This window comes from Pinus tabuliformis, chromosome Q, assembly GCF_031772625.1.
Source record: "Pinus tabuliformis cultivar Carrire ecotype Pingquan chromosome Q, CPIR1, whole genome shotgun sequence".
Classification (NCBI taxonomy): domain Eukaryota; kingdom Viridiplantae; phylum Streptophyta; class Pinopsida; order Pinales; family Pinaceae; genus Pinus; species Pinus tabuliformis.
The window spans coordinates 591,801,442-591,821,020 of record NC_142296.1 but is presented as its reverse complement, the minus strand read 5'-3'; positions in this window follow the sequence as shown (position 1 = coordinate 591,821,020).

Here is a 19,579-nt window from a genome sequence, read left to right as displayed (position 1 = left end):
TGAAATATCTTCTGATCTTAGGCTAGGTATGAGTGCAAAAGGGTTTGGTTGAATAGAAAGATGATTTGTTGGCTCAGATGGAAAGATGGCTTTTCGGGTGCAGGGATTGAGGCTCTGTTTTTGTAGAGATCTCAATGGGGAAAGGTAGGCAATAATTTTGGCACTTAAATTTGAGTGATATGGAAGGAATATATAGGTGAGGTGTTGAAGAGGGCAAGAACAATCATGATTCCTACCAAAACAGCTGAAAACATCAAATAACTAAAGCAAACTTCAAGTAGAGCACTACACTTTCAATGGATCCTACTTACACTCTTTTTTGTTTAGTTCAGAAGAAAATAAGATAGATTATGGCATGCAATCACATAAAAAAATTCACAATTACAAAGAGAAGAATTGTACCAAGACAAATTGCCACATGAATCCCAAAGAGTGCTGCAAATCCTGGTCTCAATTCCTTAGCTAAAATGAAAATATGAGTGTACAATGAAGTCCCTTTCTTCCTCAAGAGTCTAACCATGATAATGACTAAAAGATCACAAGACATAGGAAAATAACAACTCATCCTAGCCTCTAGGGGTCGAGCTCATCAGTTTAGGAGCTGATCCAACTGATTCTAAACTGAGAACTAGAAACTAGGCAACATATCAGCATGCCTCTAGAAACAAGGGAACTGATTCATTCAGTTTCAAACAACCTTTAAACTGATGAATCTACCTCTACAAGTGAAAATATAATATATTTAAATCATGATCCATCAATTTACATTAAAATACATCACAAATTCGTCATTAGGAAAGTAAAAAAGTCAAACTAGGTAAAGCTGGGCGAAAAACAGAGAAAAACTTGGTCAAACTGGCAATTTTTCCTCTATACACCACGCCTGATTCTCTATGAATAGTGCCTGTTTGGACCAAATTTTTTAGGCCTTCCTGGTGTCCAAATTCACTCCAAGTGTGCTTGTTGGAAGGTCTGCCTGTCTGCTTTTCAACCCAGGTGGAATTTTCCAATTTGGCCTCCATCTGCCCCTCCAAAATTTAGTTCTCCCAACACTGCTTCCTGTGTGTCAAAATAGGGGCAGTGAGGTCATTTTTTGAGTGTTTTTTACCTTTTTGAGGGCTCAAAACCTGCTCAAATTTCTTGGCCATAGGCAGGCAAGCATAATTTTCCAAGACAAGTCCAAAGATGCTGAGTTTTTGTCATTTGGAGGCTTCCATCAAAAGCGAGCGCCAAGTGGCACGACGCATTGGGCCGAAAAGCTTGTTTTTGCTCAAACATTTCTATGTCCGCACTTTCTCCTAGTATTACCTGTGGTCCCACACCCATTGGTCATGTATCCAATGAACCTAACCGCACATTTTTTGTGTTAAAGGTGCGGACCACTGAGTGCGTCACGCCACTACCCAGGGGCGTCACACCTTTTTAAAGACTAGATTTGGAGGCCTTCCTGATGTCCAAATTGGGTGTGGGATAGGTCGTTGGAAATATTATTGAGTCTAATTTCCAAACCAGCTTGAATTTTCAATTTGGAGTTCATTTTCCCTATCAAAAGTTAAATCTCCCAAGACTAGTCAAAATGTTAAAAATGAGGCTGCCTCAAGGCAGAGTGATGTTGCAGTCAACTTTTCAAGGTCTTCCTCAACTCAAAATTGAGCTCATGATAGCTCATTGGAAATATATTTGTGTCTAGGTATCATTTGACTCATCAAGCAAGTCATTTTGCCAACTAATCTAGGAGAAAACTCGATTTTCAGAAGGTCACTTCATAGGTGCATCAATTCTCCCGAGGCAACTGTATATTTGACATTTCTCTAAAACCATGACACCTGTGTAAAAAGTGAAGGATTTTTTTCTTCCTTGGCCTATTTTGGATAAAAACCTCTCTCATTTTTGCCAAAGTCTTCTTTTATTGCTTAGAAACATCATTGAAGTAAAACCTATCCCGATGTGTGGAACAGGGGATTTGTCGAAATGAAGCGAATTGAAGGAGATAAGGGGCTTCTAAATTCTTGAGAAAATTTTGGGAAGTAGGGAGGGATGTTAGGAAGTAGGGGAAAGTGGAATTTCAAATATTGATTAAGGGGAAGGGTTCCAAAAGGGGAAAACACAGGCCTAGTCTAGAAAATTATCAAGTTGTAGCAAGAAACCAGGGTTTGTGCTAAAATGAGGAATTTGAGGGATATCAGTGATGGGAAGTGTTTAATAAGATATATTAAGGATAGGGGAAGGTGTATTAACATCAGGATACAATTTTTGCTGATGATTTGACCATCCAAGAGAAATTACCTTCAAAACCCTAGGAGAGGGAAATGAACTTTACCTAGGCACAACTGAAGCATGAACAAGGTGTAAAATGACCCATTGGAACCTAACATGATGATGAAAACCCTATGAATGATGGTACACTCAGCTGAATGATGACATGGACCAACATTTGGACAACCTTGATAGGAGTAAAAGAAAACCCTAGACCTAATACCTAGTGACCAAATTTTGCTTGAAGACTCACTGAAATGACAAAATCTGACCTTGACACCTTAAAATCACTTTGTAAGAGCATGTTTGATCACTGGAGGAAGGCTGCAAAGACTGACACTAACAAGATAAAAATACATATCATTGAAATTGACTCAACTAAAATGAATTATGAAGATCTTTTGGTGTGAAAATTGTTATGATAGCCATGGTGGCTCTCCCTAGATCTAAATAAACATGAATGAGCAATGTCGACCATGTTACAGTGAGACATGGAGGTCATTTTACAAGAGAAGTAGGTAGCATATCCACGTAGATATACAGAGGAGAAACGTTGACCCTTCTTCACTAATTCATGGAGGTTAGTTCATGTGAGAAGCTCGTAGCATAGCCACATAGATATATACATGAGAAACATTGACCATATGGCACTAAGCCAAAGAGTATTGGTTGCATGTGAAAATCCATAGTGGATTGACATGGAACCCATGGGCAAGGTTTGACAGAGTAATGGTTTTAGTTATAAAAGTGGTATAACCAAATGATTGGCGCATCATGGCATCACAAGTCACACTAAGGTATCTAAGTTGGTAAGGCATGCATCCTACAAAACTAATGTTGGAGGTTCGACCTTGGTGAGGTGTCAGGTCAATTTGTATTTTGTTTTTAAAATATGGTAGTAATTTTGTTGCATGATTAACACATCGATGACATACAAAATGTAGCACTGATATCAAATTTTGGGATTCTATCTAATGGACCCAAAAAAGGGTATACAATGGCACATTTAGATTAATATTAGAGTTTTATATGGTTATTTTTAGATTTTGAGGCCATTATTTGTCCAAATCGAGTTCCAAAAGAAGTTGGATGATAAGGGATCAAAAATAAATATAACTAAAGGGTATGATGTCGTTTCAACAATTATTTGATGACCAAAATCCATTCTGTATGTTTTGAGGAACTATGGGTAGGTTGTAATGGTTTTTGAATGAAGAGTGAAAATAGTTCAAGAAGGGATTTGATTGACTAGATAGATGTAATGGTAGAAGTAGAGTATGAGAAACAACATGAAAGTTTGTGGCAGTATTTATGAAAATGGTTGGAGTAATAGTGGTTCCAAGTCATTGCAGTGACAATCATTTTAGTGATATTGGATACAAGTTATTGCAGCAACAGTGGTTGTAGGTTATTACCATGGAAATGTTTATAGGTAGTGACAGTGGTTGTGGATGCTGTAGTGATAGAAACTATAGGTTTTAAATTATGACATTAATTATGATTCAGTGATATATGGTGATATTGGATCTAGTTTTCAAATGATATGAAATAGAGGTCCACAAGGAAGACGAAGAAGGAGGTTGGTCCCTCCACTAATGAGGTTGGATCCTAAATCAAGTTGGAGCCTAGATTAGTTCAGTGCCAAATCATAATCAAGGTTGGTGTCTCAATCAAGGTGTATCCTATAGTGACCAATCGCTTGCATTATTTCAAGGGTGGTGCCTTAATTAGGTTGTAGCCTATAATCAACAATTGGTTGAATTCTTTAAAGGTTGGTGGCTCAACTAGACTGTAGCCTACCACAAGTGGAAACTTGTGTTTCTTGTGGTGTAGCTTCCTCCAACAAGTCATAGCATTTAAATTTATGTAAATAATTAAAGATAAAGAAGAAGAAGAATGGTGGTTTTCTCCCATGTGGGTTTCCACCTAAAAAAAATGTGTGCCTCTTTGTGATGTTATGGTTTCTTGATATGTTATTGATATGATGGTTGATTGATGACGAATTGTTATAGTTGATGACACAATAATTATGATTCATTACTTCATGGTTGTTTGATTATCAAAAGTTATGAAATAGTAAAATTGATATCACACTAATTCACCCCCCTCTTAGTGTGTCATTTGGGCCAACAAGTGGTATTAGAGAAGTTTAACTTTAGAATAGTTAGCTAATATAATTTCTAAGATCAAGGAGAAATGGATATGACCAAAATAGTTAGGAAATCCCATATGTTTGATGGAACCAATTATGCATTTTAGAAGATATGGATGGAGACATATCTCATCTCCTTGGGATAAGAACTTTAGAAAATTTTTGGGACAAAATATAAAGTTCCTAATGTTATTCCTATAGATGCAACAAAGAAGGAATTCTAAACATATAATGCACAAGCTAAAAATGATTTCTTAAGTGGCTTTGAATTTTCAAAATCCATCAAAGTCATCTCACGCGGTATGGAATAAGCTCAAAAATTATTATAAAGGTGATGCCAAAGTTAAAGAATTCAGGTTACAAGCTATTAAAGGTTAATTTGAAATTTTGAAGAAGGAAGAACATGATTACATTGCTTCATATTTTTTTGAGTAAATAATATAGTCAACTTCATTGTAGGTCTTGATGAAGAAGTCCTGGATAGTTATTTTTCTTGAAAGTTTTGATATCACTTCCCTCTATATTTAATCCTAAAGTCTCTCCTCTTGAGGCATTATCAAAATTAGATAAGATGTATATGGATAAAAATTCAAGGGACCATATCTTCATATGAGTAAGAAGCAAGAAAGAAAAATCAGGAGTCAAAGAAACAACTTTCAAGGAAATAAAAGAGAAGGATAAAAAATATCAAGAGGACTCTAACTCTGATGAAGAAAAAGTCAAGTTTGTCAGGAATCTGAAGAGAGGAACTGGAAAGTTCAAAGATAATCTTCCCTTCAAATATTTTGAATGCCAAAGGATGGTTCCTGATGTATCTAAATTTCCCTATGCTGAAAGGAATGAGAGTGAAGATGCATCAATATTCTATCCAAAGAATCCAAAGAATAAGAAAGGTAGTAAGAAAATTAATTTTTATTGTCATGAGGAACGAGTTCAATTATCCTTGGGTTTGTCATAGTTAGACTCTGTCATTTGAGGTGGATCGGTGTGCAACCGCTTTGGGTGGGCCTGCCTAGGGATTCTACTATGAAAAGAAAAATAATAATAATAATAATAATAATTTTTACTCAAAAAACAAAAGGGAGAGTGAAAGTAATAAAAGTGTGACCAATGAAGAAAGGGGTGAAATATTATTCATTACTTAGGTCGAAAAACCTGAAGCATAAGTTGATTATAAAGGATAAATTAAAATTGCATTAAAGGAAATAAGGACCCTTAGAAAGAAATAAATTCAATCAATGTAGTGGCTTGAAGTCAAAAGTCTAAATGAAGACACCATTCTTGCTCTCAAGGTTGAACTAGAAGAAGTAAAAAGGGTAAATAATTTCTTGTTTGAATAGGTAAATTAGAACAAGAAAATTTGCGAAAGACTAGAAGAGGAAGTTATCCTTGTAAAAGAATAATTTTAGTATTTGAACTCAAAATTCCACAAAGGAACTAAGTCACTAGATCACATACTTAACATGAAAAGGTCCTCCCTTATTAAGATAGGTATTGGTTATCAAGAAATTACAAATTGGTCCCTCACGCTCATTTGGTGAAGATCATCTGAAAAAGATTTATCAAACATTCATAACATCCAACCACAATTCGCTTGAAGATCTAAAGAAAGGCTAGATGCAGTAGGCTAAGCATGTTCATTTTAATGCCACTCGAGACAATTCTAAGAAACAGTAGAATTGAAGGAACCAAAATAAAGAAAAATGGTCTACACAAAGAAATAATGTAGGTGAATCAAGGAATATGTCTCATCTTAAAGAATCCTCAACCAGCAATGATGTTGGTATTAAAGATCGAAAATTGAGTATGGCTCATCATAAATAATCCACTAGAAAAACTCAAGTAAGGATTGATCAACAAGAGGACATGTCTCCTTCAATAAGTAACTTTATAAGTTTAACATTTCATTCTATGCCCAGATATCAAAATAATTTATTTGGTTATTGTTTCTTATGCAAAAATTTTCTGCACAAAGTGTAGGGTTATACAGCCTATGACGTGGTCATGTATAGAGAATATTATCATGTACCTGGATGGAGACATGTGGAACAAATTAGAAGAATCACTTAGCCATTTTCTGCAAGTATTGAAGACCAATGTTAAATGTCACATATGTTCATTGTTCAAATTAAATGTCACATATGTTCATTGTTCAATGTTAAATGTCACATATGTCACAATGAAGGTAATTATATAGCATGAGATTATAGAATGAACTCTAGATGGTACAATAGAGAAGGGCATCCTATCAATGCTTCTCGATGGAGAACATGTCAAATAGGACCTTGATTAGGTATGACTCCTTAGATCTAATACCTTGGGGAAATATTCTTCAAGATCATTAGTTTTCAAACCAAAAATTGAAGGAGCAACACCTTGTGTGAGGGAAGTATGTGGACTATGATATGATGTTATCTCATACATAAAAGTAAATAAGGCATGTTTTAGGAAGAATATAGAATGAAACAATGGCATGCACTATGGAAGCATGGTATTAGGGGGGATACTTTTAAGATTAGTCATGAGTAGTAAGAGACTTAGATTAGGAAATGTTGGCTTGTATGGGCCTAACCCAAGTTCAGAGGTGATTTAGCCAAGAAAATCCCGGTACTATTGGCCCTTTCAGTAATAGTCCACGGAGCGTGGACTGAGGTCTCAACTGAAGTAGTATGGGAGGGTGCTAGAACCAAGTTTCTGCACCCTTGGGATGTCTGAGGGGATTTTGGAGGTCCACGATCTAACCTATCCCTACGCGCACTTGTGATCCCTTTGCAACCTGTGGTGCAACTTCCGCGCAACCCTACTCGAGGTGTGGCCCATATAATACCCAATTTCCTTGCTAATTAACCAATTACTTAACTTGTGTGTGTAAGATTTATGGTTATTACAACATATTCAGCAATCATATCAGTGTGCACGATACATAAACAAATACAAACATAAAGAAGATAATGCATAGCAATTACACAGAAATATGAATCAAATTCTCTTTATTTAATCTTCAATCTTGCTTACAAACTTGACACCGCCCTGCGTACTCAACTCCAAGGGTCCGTGCACTCAACTGCGGACTCTACTAGGCCTTTGCGCACTCAGCTGCAGAGCCTCTTCCTATACTACGACCCAATACACTTAGGATCCTACTCTAAGCTTGAACCATTCCTTCGCTACTCTCTCTCTCTCATCAACTATCTTTACAACTTAGAGCCTCGCTCTATTTATACAATCCCATGGTTTGTGGACCATGGGTAGGCTGAAATGACTTTACATTACATTACATTAATTTAGGGTGGAAATCCATATGACTTAACCTCTACTTCGTGCTCTGTGCCCACAATTCACAAATTTTTACAAAACCTTTGACCAAAACTTGGGCTTTGGGCCCCAAGACCTACTATGGGGGGATTCCATGCCCAATCTATCTTAGCGCATATAGTCTTTGCATCTACACTAGCTTTCCATCAATCTCGACCATAATGGTGAAGGCCTCATCAATCCAAGGCTGGATGCATGCTTTGAGAAAGGCCTCTTTCTATCTTGCAGCATCCACCTGCTCCTTCAGCGCCCTCGCTTGCTGCATCTTTACTAGCTGTTGGGTGAGGATGACTATTTCTAGGCACTGTATGTTAGGGTATTCTTGCAAGGATGTGAGGACATCAAACGCTTGGTCCAACATACCGATGCAGTCTTGCACCGCCCTTCCAATTTCTTCCAACCTTGTTTGAATCATGCTAACGTGTTTTTCTTTGACTTCCAGAGGAGTGGAAGGCTACGCCTTCATTTGCAGCTCAACAATCTAAAGGTTCAGCTCCAGCTGCACTCGTGTTGTTCCCTTGTGTGCGCTTCAGACTCCACTTGCCAGACAATGGATCCACATCTCGGTTGGTAGGTCTGCGGCGATGGATAATTCTGAAACGCATCGGCATGCTTCATCCACTATTTGCGCGATCTGTCGATTTTGTGACACTAGCTTGTCACACTGTAGGCTGAGCTGCTCGATGTTGATCTTTTTCTCACTCAATACCTGGATCATGTGGCCTTCCCATGCATGTAGCTCTATTGTTATGACATCCTGCAACTAGTACAATGTGTCCCATGGAAGGGTAGCCAAATTTAGGGCAAGTCCCTTGATTCGGCCCACCACGGCTCTGTCCTCCTCGCTCTCCGCTGTTAGCACTCCTTTCGACAGCACTATGGTGTTGTCCATTTTTGCACGCAGTAGCTGTTCTGCTATTGATGTAACTGCGGTGCCCTAGGTGGCTACTGTTCCTTCCTATGGGACCCACACCCGAAGTTCCTGTAGCTATGCCCTTAGGGCCCCCAACACATTCTATTGCTCCATCATAGCTTCCTGGAGCACTTCCAGGGTGACCTCGTGAACTATGTCGCCGATGTCATAGGGGTCACCTTCTGTCAATGTAATTGGCTTGATGTCCAATTTGGAAGCCTTAGACTTCTTTCGTGGGCCTGATATTTCCGTAACGCGTGGCTACTTCAGCTGTGTAGATGTTGTGCTCGGTTCCACGCCTTCTGCTGCATTCTCTGCTCCTTGTCCTATGGATAAGTTTGGTCCCTCTTCCCTCGGTTTCGTCGTGGCCGCTGTTGCCTATGCTGTTGCAGCTTTTTACGTGGCCTTGGCCTACTCTGCAACTACCTTCGTTGCCTTGCAGGCAGCTCTTACCTCTGCGGTGAATTGTTCGTTGCACTTCTGTTGGGCCAACTGGTTGATACGCAGCTTGGTGGCATCCTTCTACTTGTGTGCTGCTATTCTATCCTACTGCACCAGATTCAAGGCATGCCACTCGAGAGGCCACGACTCGAGCATGGAGAAGATGGCATCATAAATTACGATGAAAGGAAGCTTGGTCCAGTTTTGTGCTAGATCCTTACGCGCCATATCTGCCTTGAAGTTTGCAAAGCTCTGCAGACTATTGTACACTATCAAGGATAGTTGTAGCCTCCTGTTAATCCACATTCGGACACTCACCTCCATGAGCACCAAGAAGATCTTAGTTTCGCAGATCTGTGTGGCGTCCTTCGTAGCACAGAGCGACGCATATTTTGCAACCTCTGAAAACTCCTATTCAATATGAGGGAACTGACTATCCTCAGGCAGTTCCCCTGTCACTGATAAGATAAACAAGAGAAACCATGCATAGTGGAAGGTATTTCCTTGCTCCTAAGCTTCGTTACAATTGGTTATGAATTCTTCGCAGAGAAATTCGGCCTAGTTGAACTAGACCCCCTTCACACATTGTTCTGCTAGCGCAATGACCGGTGCTGGTACCTCGCCTCAGTGGAATTTTCCCATCACCTTCTCAGCCAGCAGTTGGGTGGCTACATGCACCCCTTTATCTTTAGTTCTTCTGATTGCGTAGCCTCTCTTCTTCTTTTCCAATTTGTACTTCTTCCTCATGGCCTCTGCAAGCACCAAATCTTCGCTTTTGCTAGCTATCTCTGCGGGGTCCTTTCCCTTACAGGGAAGCTGGGAAATTCTATAAATAAGCTCTGCCATGATGGGAATAAGCTCCTCCAGGAATAAGTACCCATCATGCACCAGGAAGAGCATCTACCTAATGACAAAGATCATGATAGGTGAGCGATGAAAGTGTAGAATCCATAGTAGGTGGAGTAGTCTGGCCTTCTCCACACCATGCAACCATTTCTGTGGCTCTAGCATTGTAATTGATCCCTCCTTGCTCTGTTCCATGAGGTTCTTAGTCTCTAAATGTGGGAACTTTTCATTGTCCATGAGGTCCCAATATTCAAATTTCATTGTGGGCACGTGGCCCAAGGCTGAGCCCTAAAATAGAATTCCATCTGGGAGGAGCGGGGTTTGGAGTGCGCTCTTAGTAGAATCCAAATCATTGGGTAATTTAGCTTTCCCTTTCCATGGAGGAATGTGCTCAGGTAGTTTTGCTGTAGCGCGCACCGACTGGATGTCTTCTTCCATTTCTTCATCCACCTCTATCTCATCTATGAGAGCCTGGAGGTCCTCCTCCTCATCATCTGTCTCAATGTTGATAGCCTTACCCTTTTCTTCCATGGAGAGTTTACCAAACTGTAGATTTTGTGAGGACATGTGGACTAGTTCCGCTACCTGTTTATCCTTCTTGGGCCTTGTTGTCCGAGGTGATTTCTTAATTTCCAACACATCCCTCACCTGCACCATAGGGCTCTACATGGCTTCCTTACCAGTACTCTCTAGAAAACCCACACCTCTCCTGGTAGTTTCAATCATGTTCGAACTATCTATGGTTGTTCGCAAACTTGGGGGATCAAATACCACTTGGCACTCAACACTTTGTGCTCTTTGTAATAGCTCAAATCTAAAATGAACAAGTTTTGTCTTATGGCTAGCCTTGGGAGTTTTATAGTGTCTTTTGAATTTAAATTCGACCATTCCCCCCAATTTTGAGTCATTAATGCATTCTTGGTTGCATATCATCCCAAATCAAACTCTTAATTCATGTCTTAATTTCCCGCCTTCCACTCCCTTTTGCCTTAAATTGGACATCTCATCATGAACAATGATGCCAACGGTTACTACCCAGTTTACTCATGTGGCAATGCAGCCCCCTGTGCACAGGCGCGAACCTTATACCATGTTGATTTTGTGCACACCTCCTTCACCACGCAGTTCCCAAACAATCTCTTTTAGAGTCCCGCACTCTCTTTCAATTGTCTGGAGTGCTGAGACTGTGCTCCCTATGACTAGTCAGGTGGTCGTACCATCTGTGCGAGACTTCAATTTCCCTTCCAGTATAGTCCATGGAAACTCCTCAATTTCCCTTGTGATAGCCGACACCGCGCGTTTTATCTTATGTGGTGCACTCCCCTTGTTACTGTGTTTGGTAAGGTGTGGTCTCAGCCATGGTAGCAGAGTCATAAATTCTCAGCGACAATCTTCTAATGCAGTGGTATGACCATCTGTATCTTGCCTTGTCATCCTTGGTTTATCGACAAGACATACTTGCATGACCTCATTTTCCAGTCTTTTGATCTCAGCGTCCTTCAACATGATTTTCTTCCTCAATTGTACCCGATCTTCTTCGAGACCACAAAGTCTAAGGTTCCCTCATTGAATGGCTTTCTGAATCCTTATATGGTCCTCCTCCTGTAGCTGTGTGATTCCTTCATCCTGGTCTTTGCGCGTTGTCATAACTGCATGATCTATTATGTGTGGATCCCTTTTGGTACTCCCTTCAAAAGTTTCAGTTTCTACGCTATTTCGCACCTTTGGAATCATCTTTGCGCTCAGGTTTTTGCACATGGTCCTATAGACCCATCGAACCATTGGCATCTGCAGGTCCCAATTAGTTCATTTCACTTGGTGAACCTTGTTCAATACTTTGTGCACCCTATGGAATGCCTCGTCGTGGAGAATTGGTAACATGCGTTGCCTTTCTTGCTGTTGTGGTTTGTTCCGATTCTTTAGGCTAGGGGTGGTGTGTGCTTGTGTGAACTGTACAGCATACATCTACACCCATCGAGAAAGGCGGGCGCGCAAGTTGTTCTGTCCCTACTGATTGGCTTTCGTTTGAACCAGGGTTTTTTCAAAACGAAGGCACATAATCCTTCTACATCCACGCTAGTCTTCAAAAGTTCCTTGATGCATACCCCACCATCGTGCAGGCATTGCGCGCAGTGCCCACTTCAACGCATCAAATCACTGTTGTTTTGGTACTGTACTTTAGAATTTGCTCATAAATTCATCCACTGCTGACCATCCATCATATGTCGGCAACTCCCTTGCCTCTGTTGTTATGCAACACAATGACTTGATCATCATGTTGCAGTTCAGTGTTGTTACTTTGTGCAACCGAATCTACCATCGCTCTATCTCTTCGTCTAAATATGAAGTGCAAGATCTTTTGTGCTCCCACGAAATCCTTCCATCTACAGTTGGATTCACCCAATCCTCTCCCTGTGCAGTTACCTTGTAGATACAGTCGAGATCATTATCACTATCATCGTCGCGCACTATTTTAGTGTATCATGCTCCTTCGGTTGGATCTAGCGGTTCTACTATGCGTAGTGACTTTTTCTCAGAGATCATTTTCTTCTTCTTCAAATTTATGAATCCGTTCATATCGATAGCCCAGTCTGTTCCTAGTAGCGTGGGATAGGGATTGTTGTCATCAACAATCTCTATCACTTCAAAATCTGCCTGCATGCTCGCGCCTTCAATATCGACTATCACCCGTTGCAATCTTCCCATGGCCAAAATCTTTTGTTGGTTCGCCATTCATAACTAAATAGGGGACCATTGTAACACAGGTCTGCCCATGCGTTCCCATGTTTTCTTTGGTATTGCATTTGCTTCTGAACCCAGATCCATGATTACCTGATCCATTTCATACTCACCTATTTGTGCAGTCAACGTCATCTCCCTTCCTGTGCACAATGCATGCTTTCCAAGTTTTCAGACCATGTGTGGTTCTCCTAACCCTGCGCACCCAGTGATAAGTTCCTGTAGCCCTTTGACTGCCTTGTTGTCATGCAGCAGTTTCATGCATGTCTCCAGAAAGGTAGTGGGCATCGAAAGATCCATCCTTAGTTCTAGTTGATTCTTACTACCTGAAATGGAGGCCTTTCTGAAGCTCTTCTTATCTTCCATGAACGTCTCCTTTGCGCGTTCTACGTCAAACACAGGTTCCTTTGTAGGAGCCTTGCGAACCTAGCATTGTATTTTAGCTGCTTCCCTTCATCAACTCCTGTGGCCATACTGCTCCTGAGCATCATGTTTACATTTGGGTCTTCTTCGCGTGGTTCAGACCTCATCATTTGTAAATTCTCGGTCGGAGGGGGTTGGAGTACCCCCTTTTTGCGCATCTTCACTATCAACAAAGGGTAATATTCTGCCTCATGATCAAATTGATTAAAGTACCAACATGATATCCTAGTTGGGTTCGTACAATTGCAGGCATAATCCACAATTGTAAGAAATTATCTATTTGCGACCCCTTCCTCGTCCCATTCCACCTCGACCCCGACCGCGCCCCTGAAACCCAGCACATGCCATCCCTGCATTTGGGTTGAGGGTTCTCGTTTAGGTCTATACCTTGTAGGCAGGAGTCCGACCCATCATTATTTCATAACTTTGACAGGTGCGTTCGTCATGGCCTACTGACCTGTAGAAATTACAAAATAATTGTTGGGACATCTGCGTATACTTTTGCAACAGATGACAATTATCCATGGTATGTTTTCCTCATATCTGGTAGATCGTGCACCATAATGCAAGCGTCGTGCTCGGCCCTACCTATGCCTCTAGTCTTAATGGAATTGGCCCTCCCCTTTCCAAGTAGTTCGCGAACACTGGACAATGGTCCTTGTCGTGCCCCGGGCCTTTGCATTTTATGCACCATACTTCCTTGCGCACCTCCAACCAAGTTGTCCTGTCCTATTTCAAACTTTGCATCTCCAGACATAGATTCTGCAGTTGCTCGTGGATTTGTTGGACTCCCAACCCACGGTCTTGTATAGGAGTCTTATGCAATCTCATTTCCATCTCCAATGCTTCGGCCTGGGTGGAAAGTTTTTGCTATGACAGTGTCGTCCTTAAGTGTGGCATAAGTGAGGCCACAAACCCTATTCAATGTTGTGCATCTGTTGGTGTCATATGTTCTTCAAGGATCGTACTCTTTAGCCTTTGGTCCAAATCCCAGGGGGGTCTCACCCAGTAGCATTGTGATCTCCTTAAACCCAATGATTGATTGTGTCTCTGATTTTGACCTGCTAAATTCCCTGTTCAACTCAGTCTGGATCTCTAAAATTCCTGTGTTCAGGTGGTCATTAGAATGCTTGATATACCACATTAATGCGTGATCCTGCAGTGTGCCCACCAGTGTATCCTTTTTAATATTATCATCCACAACACCCTATGCTTCCCATACTTCTCTTACCACGAACCAGAATTGGTCCGGATCTTCATTTCCTACTCCTTTGAACATCGATAGTTTGATCGCACTTGCCATATTGAGCTGCGGTGTTGGTGGAGGTGGAGTGGGTGGAGATGGAAGTGAGGAGGGTGAAATGCGTGGCGGTGTGGGTGGGGGTGGTAAACGTGGAATTATCTGTCTTATCAAACTGACTGCACTTCTCGAAGAGACTTTCACGAGCTCCTCCCCGCTTTCCCGCGAGGGTGAAATTAAGGGACTATTTTCCAACTCCTCACTACTTCCGCTTCTACAGATATTTCCGCTCCCCGTAGTCCCAAACATTAATTTATTTGCATAACTCGCTTTTCACACAATAGAATCTTAATCCAAGTGTTCAAAGATTTAATATACTTACCTCGCGGTCCCTTGAGAAAACGTCGCTCTGCCTCACTGTAGCTGATGGTCGTGTCTATTGTGAACTTAGTGATAAGTCCTCCTATTATTCAGTCGAGCCAGTGGTCCACACCTTGTGCTATCTTATCTTCTGAGGCTTCTAGTCTACACACTAGCTCCAGAGTCCACACTATTCGTTTGTCGAGCCTACACCTTCCCTAGCTATCTGCTAACTTTTGATTCACTCATATAGCTCAAACGTAAAAGATGCAGAGAAAATTTCATGGATTTCAGTGTACAAGTAGTGATCCAACCACTATTCCTTAGATACTCACGGATTTCTATTTTCCTTCACTGCGAACTCATAAATCTTCTTGTCCAACCACTCTTCAATTTCTTTCTTTGTAGGATTCCAGTGGCATGACACCAGACATCCTTTATGCAGATCCCGGTCTTGGCAACAGAACCATTTGTTGGCTTCTATGGGCCTGAACCAATTTCAAAGGTGATTTAGCCAAGAAAATCCCATTACTATTGGCCCTTTCGGCAACATTCCGTGGAGCATGGACTGATGTCTCACCCGAAGTAGTATGGGAGCGTGCTAGAACTAGGTTTCCACACCCTTGGGATGTCTAAGGGGCTTCTGGGGATCCGCGGTCTGACCTGTCGCTACGTGCACTTGCGATCTCTTCACAACCTATGGTGCAGTTTCCGCGTAGCCCTACTCGGGGCATGGCCCGTATAATACCCAAGTTCCTTGCTAATTAACCAATTACTTAACTTGTGTGTAAGATCTATGGGTATTACAGCATATTCAACAATCATATCAGTGTGCACAATACATAAACGAATAAAAACATAAAGAAGATAATGCACAGTAATTACACAGAAATAGGAATCAACTTCTATTTATTTAATCTTCAATATTTCTTACAAACTCAACACTACCCTGTGCACTCAGCTACAGGGGTCCGCACACTCAGCTACAGACTCTACTAGGCCTGCACGCACTTAGTTGCAGAGCCTCTTCCTACTATGACCCAATACACTTAGAATCCTACTCTAAGATTGAACCATTCCTTTGCTACTCTCTCTCTCTCTCTCATCAACTATCTTTACAACTTAGGGCCTAACACTCTTTATACAATCCCATGGTCCGCGGACCATGGGTAGGCTGACATGACTTTACATTATATTACATTACTTTAGGGTAAACAACCCTATGACTTAACCTCTACTTCGCACTCCACGCTCGCAACTCGTGGAGTTTTACAAAACCTTTGACCAAAACTTGGGCTTTGAGCCCCAAAACTTGCTGTGGGGGGATTCCATGCCCAATAAGAAACCACATGGTCTCATAGGGATACTTTATAAGTATGGGAACAACAATGAGAAATAGTGAAATCATGGTCTCAAGGGGATACTTTCATAGTACAACATAGTTTCTAAGGGGAAAATTTATTAGCATAGAAGTAGGAAGGAAACATGGTTCAGTCAAGTCCACATGATCATCAAAGAATAGGTTATGGAAAAATGATTATGAAATATCATTAACATGTTAGTTTCAATAGGCATTTGTGATCCTTTTCAATTGATTTCAAAGTAGGAGACATTATTGAAATTGATATGGAAATTGACATTGACCAAGGAAGGAATTTGTGTAGGGGAGTTTTTGATTAGATGACATCACTCACCATCAATTTATAATGGTGTTGCCATTAATGTTAAAGGGGGATATTATTGCATAGAGTTTTTTCATTGATGACAAAAATATGTCATTGATGACAACAAGATGTCATTGATGTCAAAGGGGATGTATGAGATAGAAACAATGCCACCTATGAAGCATCGTCAATATTTATGAAGAAATATGAAAATTGGATCTCTCATAAGTCCTCATCAAGAGAAGTTAAAGGTGTTTAAATTTTTCGAGTTTTTTCGTAGTTATTATGTACTAAATCTTCTACAAATATCTTAGCTATGTAGGTCTTGTTAATATATATCCAATGCTATATATTACTCACAACAACTCCTCCCTGATGAGAATTTATGGCCAATTGAAGTTTAAATATTAATCAAGGGGCCAAAATTTAGGGAAAAAACATAAATATTAAATTTGTTATCAATTGTGCATGTTTAGGTTGGATCCACCATTAACATACCAATCAATGACCTTAGGCATGGAAACCTGTGTACTATTTAACACCATTAAAATGAGTGCATCTTTCAATATTATTAATGACACTTGTAACATTTCAATAGATGGATGATGGTAAAGATACATGAGGTTTAATCAACCTTATTAGCCCAATTGGATGAAAACACATGGTAGCACCACATTTGATGATAGCGTTGACCTGTTGATGAATGACACATGGAATTTCTATATAGTCAACATGACACAATAGAAATATTACATCATCATAGTCACGTGGTGCCACCAGGGTCCACCACTTGGCATGGCGATTTGGCATACTTTTATTAGTGAGAAGTATGAAAAGAGGTGACATGTGGCACCCATAGAAGACTACCACTTGGAATGATGAAATTATCATGTGAAGTATCATTGAAACCCATGTCACATAGGGTGGACACATGGTCATATGCAGCCAAAGTCAATGATGTTAATGTCAGCTCAAATCTTGGTCATATGCACAGGTCGAGAAGGGTGACATGGTGGGACATGTCTGTCGAAAAATGGGTAAATTCGGGTTTGTAAACCCAAAATGATGTGGCCCATGGTTAGCTTAACCAACTATTGGGACCACTCAGATAATATATATTAGAGCCCAAACATCCTTCAAATACATTTCAATCACTTGAACTAGAATAAAAAATTATTATTATGTGGAAGAGTTCGAGCAATTTTTTGTTGCGGAGATATTTGTTGTGGTTGTAGGCATGGTTATGGTTATGAAAGGTTGCAATTCTACAGTTTCGTGAAGATTGATTGGATATGGGTGTATGGTCTTCTGCACGTGGATATATACATACACAGGCACCCCCCCACACACACACAATGATGAGTTACAGAGGTTTGTTCACGTGAGATAACCATATGTTGTGAATGATCTTACTACTAGGGGGGGTGAATTAGTAGTAACTATGATTCTGTAACTTTTAATTCTTTTTACCAAAAACCCAAATGATTAGTGAGCTAACATCAAAACAAAATTAATAACATGTAGAATCATTATAGAAACAAAGTAAAAATGTCATGAAGAATCAACAATAAACCATGCACATAACAGGACACAATGTTTCTGGTGGAAAAATCTATACAAGGAAACAATTGTGGGCATTATAATGCATGTGTTGTCCTTGATGGTAACTCACTTGTAACAAAACAATTATATGGTAACTAGACGAATCCAAAGGTAAGTTCATAGGTGACAGAATGATGGAAAAAAATAATAGAATGATGGGACAAAGGTTTACATATCAGAATTAGAAGTTTGATAAAAGTGAATATTTGAAGATCTATACAGGGGTTCATCAAGGCCAAGTCGTGTATACACACATGTACAAAGAAGAAAAGTCGTGTACATGATAGGACACTAATTTAATAATACCAAGGGTCCTTACCATGGTATTAGCCCACAATATTGAGCAAAGTAACGGTTACTTGATCTCGTCCAAGATTACCTCTCACACTAGTGTAGTTTTGGTCCATGGTATTGGCTAAGGCTCTAGTAAGTCTAAGAAATGAACTTGAGAAAATAAAAAATTTGAATCTTAGATTTTCTAAAGGATCTAAAACCCTAGATGAAATGATCAAGGTACAACTCTCTCCTCTTATGTATACAAGTCTTGGATACAATGGAGAAACATCTCAAACAGAAAAGTATTCAACCACCACCGAAAGCTATCTAAATGCAACAGACACCAATAAACAAATCTTCAGTCCTAAGAAAAAGAATAAAGGCATTCCATAGCTAAATCATGTTCAATCTAATCCAAGGATGAACAAAAATAGAAGGAATAGTCCAAAGGCAAACAACACAAGAAGATTCTATGATCACATAAATTTCTTCTTTAATGGACAATGTTTCTCACGTCATAATTTTCATCATAAGGTTGCTCAATGTGTTGCATACAAAACAATCATGACTAGAGAATCAAGAATACAAATGAATGAGACAGGAGTCAAGAAGAACACTTATAATAACTTCTCACCTCTTATAGATGAAATTGAATGCCCATTTTGCAATCAATTTGGACATGAAGAATCTGAATGAAGGAGAAAATTACAACCAACATCTCAAAAAGAGAAAATATCAACAAATTCTAGGATATGGAAAGTGAAGGAGTTAAAGTCTGAAAGTTGTGGCATAGCATTGTTTACAGAAGGACAAGAAAATCGATGGTACATTGATAACGGATGCTCAAAACACATGACAGGTGATAAAGATAAACTTATTTCATATAATGTTTTAGAGAAAGAAAATAATGTCACTTTTGGAAATGACTCACCCACTATCATTAAGGGTGAAGGTTCTACTTTTCTAAAAGAAAAGGTTAAAGTCGGTAATGTTATGTATTTTTGTGGATTAAAGCAAAACTTTTTGAGTGTTATCCAAATGTGTGACCAAGGAAATGAGTTGGTGTTCTGATCAAAAGAATGTGTGGTTCATGAACCTGACAAATGAAAGACCATAATAAAAGGAACACGAACACTGAGAAATCTATATATATTGAAAGGTGGCCAAGAAAAATGTTAGCTAGACAAGGCAGAGGAAAATTATTATGTCACAGAAGGTTGGAACATCTAAGCTTCTCTCAAATAAGAAAATCAAGCAAGCTCAAAGCTTTTCATGATCTACCCAACATCACCCTACCAGAAAGTACCATATGTAAGTCATGTCAATTTGGTAAGAAAACCAAAGTTCAATCC